Consider the following 6,000-nt stretch of genomic DNA (forward strand, 5'->3'; position numbering starts at 1 on the left):
GAATGAAGCTCACATGGGCCTGTAGTTTATTCCAGGCTCATCACCCATGTGATTGGTAGGTTGTTCATAGGTACCATCGAGTCAATTTGGACTCAGTGACCTCGTGTATGATGGAATCAAATGCTGCCCAGCCTGAGCCATCCTCACATTCATTGCTGTCTTGAGCCCATTGTTGAAGCCACTGTGCCAATTATTTCATTGGGGGTCCTCCTCTTTTTCTCTGACTTTCCTTTGCCAGAATGATTTCCTTCTCCTGGAACTTATCCCTCCTCACATGGTAACATGTGAGACCAAGTTTCTAAAGAGCATTCTGGCTGTACTGCTTCCAATACACACTTGTATTTGTTCTTCTGGCTGTCGATGATATATCCAATTTTCATCAGCAACACCATAATTCAAAGGCATCGATTCTTCTTTGGTCTTCCTTATGCATTGTCCAGCTTTCACATGCATATGAAGTGATGGAGTATACCCTGTCTTGGATCAGGTGCTCCTTAGTTCTCAAAGTGACATCTTTGCTTTTTAATACTTCAGTGAGGTCCTTTGTAGCAGATTTGCCCAATGCAATGTGCTGTTTGATTTCTTGACTGCTGCTTCTATGGGCATTGATTAGGAGAACCCCTGCTCTATAAGGAATCATATCATAAATCATGGTCACATGGGCCTCTAGTTTATTCCAGACCTATTACTCATTCAAGTGTGTTCATTTTGTTCCATTTTCTCTTCTTTGAAGCTTTAACTATGATGCTGTTTGTTTTGCAGCCCGCACTGTGTCTGGGGAAACACTCTCTGCCTTTTGTGATTTTACATTTTCTATATTAATAACTTGGTTGTATGCACAGTCAGACACCTGTGGAGCTGGAAGGCCTTGAGAGACTAGAGTCCTGATTATCTCTTCAGTTCTCTTATTTTGACTCAATATCAGTGTCTCCTTCTCTAAAGGACATGCTGCCTGGATGAACAAAATAGACTGTTGTCAGATTTCCTCTTGCCCTTTCCTTCCTCTCTTTGTGGTAGGCCTTGGTAGCCCTACTACACTGTAACCTGCAGTTGACTCTAGGAAGCAGTAAGAAATGAAAAAGTATATAATAGTGGTCCTGGGCAAGGGGTTCCTTACCAGGTGGACCATTAATACTGGTGTGGTACCTGCCCGCCCACTCCCAGGCCAGCATCACCACAGTGGTGTCGAAGTACAGAGGGCCATGGTTCTGTGCTCCTCTGACCTAGCCAATTCCTCAGGAGTAGGGAGAGCTTCTGAATTCACCAGAACGGGGACCATCTCTATGAGACCCAAGGGAGAACATCTGCCATGAAACATATGCACTAATGCTGTGTCTGTCGTTGGCACTGCTAACTTGTAGAGTTGACAGTAAACCAAAGTTAAAGCAAAGTTAGGTGAGTAGTGAATTGTCATTCTCTCCAATCTCTGAAGCTGGTGGAGACTTAATCATCTGATATAAATCGCTGTTGATCTTTTTTCTTTTTCTCCTCTTTTTCCCCTTCCTTCTGGTTCTCTACCCTTTCCACCCTCCCATTACTCTCTTCTGTTCTTTGATTATTTTAATCTCTGTAACTCAAATATTTCTGGGATATTGTCTGAACAAAATTACATTCAAAGAAACACGGTCTTCTAACCAAAGTAATTTAGATCTTCATGTGCATCTTCCCCAGTATATAAAAGTGAAGCCAGCCCATAAGGCTCAGCAATGCCTCTAAGATGTCTCTTCCTGCTTTCCCAGTCCTAGCACGCCTGCAGCTACATTGGAGCTTCTGAATCTCTAGACGCCAGAAACCCCTCCCCACTACTACCTTGAATGATTTTTTTTCCCCTAACACCTCCCCTTGTTGTTGTTGTTAGGTACCATTGCGTCGGTACCAACTCATAGCAACCCTGTGCACAACAAAACGAAATACTGCCTAGTCCTGGGCCAACCTCACAATTGTTGCTATACTTGAGCCCATTGATGCTGCCATTTTGCCAACCCATCTCGCTGGGGGTCTTCTTCTTCTCTGACCCTCCACCTTACCAAACATGATATCCTTCTCAAGTGACTGGTTCCTCCTGACAATATGTCCAAAGTATGAGAGACGAAGTTTGGCCATCTTGGCCTCTAAGGAGCACTCTGGCTGCACTTCTTCCAAAATGGATCTGTTGGTTCTTTTGGCAGCCCATTGCACTTTTTAAAAAAAATGTTTTATTGTGAATTATATGATAGTTTACATGGGAGAACATTAGTTTTACATTCATCCTATCATATATTGTTTCATTGCCATGGTTACAATCCCCTCCATGCATCATTAACAAACCAAAGGGTATATACCCTGCAAGCCTGCCCACTACACTACCCCCCCACCCCAACCCCAGTCTTCAGCACACAGTCGCTCTCCCTTTCTGGATCTAAAGTCCCCAGCTGCTCCATCATTCCACGTCATCGTCTCTGCCTCCATCTCAGGCATCACTGCTTCTCTGGGTAGGGTCCCACTCTCGAGCCCATTGCACTTTTAATATTCTCCTCTAACACCATAACTCAAAGGCATCAATTATTCTACGGTCTTCCTTATTCACTGTCCATCTGTTGCATGCATATGAGGTTATTGAAAATACCATGGCTTGGGTCAGGCGCACCTTAGTCCTCAAGCTGATATCTTTGCTCTTCAACACTTTAAAAAGGTCTTGTGCAGCAGATTTGCCTAATGCAATACATCGTTGCAAGAAATCTACAGGCTCTGATTTCCAGCTTTGCAAAAGTGCTGATCCTAAGAAAGATGGTGTCCAGATTTGAGACACAGCATTTGAGTTTTAAGAAGTGGAACACCCTAGTTGTAAACAATAAACTGACTTCTATTCATGCACCAGGTGAGTCTTATTTGTATTTACATTGTTTTACTTTGATTTTCTCATGGTGAAATAAGAAAAAAAATACAGTGTTCTAAAGAAACCAGGAAGAATTTAGCTGATGGTAAATTCTTCCTGGCCAGGTCACTGTACCAAACCACTTTGCAGGGAATTTGGGTTTATTTAATAGAGTGATTGCATTCATACCACCACTGATAAATCTTAAACCAGTAAAGGCCTGGCACACCTAGCTGGGATTTGATCATATATACAGAAGTTATCATTTAGGAATATTACCTTGTATTTCTAGAGTGAAATCTAGTTGGTCATTGTGTTTGTTGTTGTTAAGTACTGTAGAGTCGATTCCGACTCATAGCAACCCTGTACAGGGTTTCCGAGGCTGTAAATCTTTACGGGAGCAGAAAGCCTCATCTTTCTTCTGCAGAAATGCTGGTAGTTCCTAACTGCTGACTTTGAGGTTAGCAGCCTGATTCATAACCACTACGCTAGTAGAGTTCCTTTGGTCATTGTGTAGAAAAGAGCTAATGTAGCAGGCCTGAGGCAGTTATTTTTTTGAAAGGCCTGCTTTCAAGGTGGAGTCCTGGTGTGGCACTGTGGGTGCGCTGGACTGCAAGGTTGGTTTGAATCACAAGGTTGGCGATTCAAGCTCACCAACCTCTCCTTGGAAACCCTGTGCAGGGTTGCTATGAGTCAGAGGCGACTTGAAGGCACTTAACAACAACAACAATGAACTAACAAGGTTGGCCTTAGACTAATATCTGGGAACTTGGCATTTGAGGTGTTCCCTGGCTGATAAGACTGGTTCACAGTGTGGTTTTATCATCTTTATTTCTTAGAGTTTGGAATTTTGGTAAGCAGAGGGTGCTTATGTGACCAGCCAACAATAAAATCCTTGGGCACTGAGTCTAATGGGCTTCTGTGAGCAGAAACATTGTACAAATAATCGCATTTCTGCGTGCTGGAGAAAGGATTATGCTTAGCGGAGGGAAAGAACATGGATTTCTTCAGACTCTGCCTGCATCTCTCTCCCTAGATGATCCTGTTGTGTCTCATTTGCTCTAATAAATCTTAACTGAGAGACAGTTGTATGCTGAGTCCCGGGAGTCCATCTAGGGAATCACTGAGCATGTGGGTGGTCTTGGTCACAATATATATATATATTACTTTGTAACGTGTTGTTGATTTATGTTTGCTAATATTTTATATAAAACATTCTGAACCAGTATTCGTAAGTTCAACCCCCATTTATTTCATGCTCATTCTGTTGTAGGCATCTTAATGTATGTTATTGTTATTAAGTGTTGTCGAGTGGGTTCTGCCTCATAGTGACACTGGATAGGGTTTCCAAGGATTTCCAGCTAGTGGGTTTGAACGGTTAACCTTGTGATTAGCAGTCTAGTGCTTATCCTTCCTACAGTGCCACAGCACCTCCTTTAGTCTTTGGAGGTATCCATGACAACTCCATTTTACATGTGAGAAACCTGCGGCCCAGGGAGGTAGAACACCTTATCCCAAGTCATATAACTACTGATGGAGGAGCTGGGTTGGGAATTAGGGCTGTCTGCTCCCAAGTTTGGGTGACCACCCGTCCCAATTTTTCCAAGACTGAGGGGTTTTCTGGGACATGGAACATTTAGTACTAAAACTGTACTTGTGGCTGTTAAGTGCCATTGAGTTGGTTCCGGTTAATAGCGATTCTCTATAGGGGTTCCAAAGAGTAGCTGTTGGGTTTGAACTTCTGACCTTGTAGTTAGCAGTCCAGTGGTTATCCTGCAGCACTGTGCCAGGACTCCTGAACAAACCAGGATGGCTAGTCATCCTTCAAATCTCTGGTTTTTAAAATACTGTATCCGAATGGATGCTTCTGTTTTCCCAAAGGGGAGTTTGTCTCCATAAGGAGTTGGACATATTTAGACACAAATTAGAAGTGCCAGACACCTGGTCTCTCAAGGAGAACAATTTCCAAATTCCTTTTCTTAGTGCCAACCAGTCTGCATCTCCCAGCCAAGTTTTCTTTTCTTTCTCTTTTTTCTCCACTAAGCCCTCTCCACTTTCCCACCTCTGTTCACCACATTTTTCAGCATTACTGGTTTTAATTTCCTTTACTATCTCCTTTACAAAAACTTCTTCCCTGATTTAATTACTATTTCTCTTAATTCAGTTTTGTTCTCTTGATTGTCATTAAACTCCTAAAGTTGTTTCTCCAAAGAATTAAATGGCTAGACCCTGTGCTTAGAGATTAATTGTTATCATTTACCCTTAAAACACAGGTACTTTCCTACTTCTTTTCAATTATCTTTGGGAGAAAGGAAAGTGGCCATCCTTCTTCTGAGGGCCTCTTGGAGAGCAAACACCCTCGAGGCTGCACTTTGAAAGAGAGAAGACAAACTTCTTAAATCTCTCTCTCATTTTCTATGATCTCTAAGCTCAGGATCGGAGGGCAGCAGAGAACCTCAGGCTCCTCACAAGGGTAAAGGCCTTGGCCAGACAGGGAGGCTCTAGAGTCTAGACTTGAGAGAGGATGGTTCTCTGCCAGGATGGTTTTAGGATGTGGAGGAGGAGTGGTGGAGTTGACTCTAGCCACAAGCATCCTGCTGCACCAAAGTTCCCAGGGGAACAAAAGCTGTGACTTATCCAAGGAGTAGTGAACACTGTGGGGTAGAATTTCCCTAGACTGTCTCCCAGGAAACCAGAACTTCAGTATATTACTTTCTGACTTTCTTTCTTATGTTCTTAGTACAAACAGCCGTTTGACCCACCATCCTTTAAAAGTTTCTGCTTTTCCACTCTCGCTTCTGAATCGCCTGTCTTCCTGTACACAAGCTTGACACAGGAGGAGGGACGCTGGCTATCTTCCTTTACTACTCAAACGCGGTAGTTTCCGCACAGTGTGGGTGAAAGCAGAGGCTCTGAATGACTCAGGCCAGGGCCAGGGCCCAGCTTAGCACTTATAAGTTGTCCTGAGCTTCTGTTTTCTTGTCTCTGGATAACTGGATATTGGTTCCAACTCACAGCGACCCTGTACAGGATTTTCAAAGCTGTAAATCTTTAAGGGAGCAGAAAGCCTCATCTTTCTCCCGCAGAACAGCTGGTAGTTTTGAATTGCTGACTGTGAGATTAGCAGCCCAATGAGTAACCACTAC

Source organism: Chrysochloris asiatica, unplaced genomic scaffold, assembly GCF_000296735.1.
Source record: "Chrysochloris asiatica unplaced genomic scaffold, ChrAsi1.0 scaffold00053, whole genome shotgun sequence".
Classification (NCBI taxonomy): domain Eukaryota; kingdom Metazoa; phylum Chordata; class Mammalia; order Afrosoricida; family Chrysochloridae; genus Chrysochloris; species Chrysochloris asiatica.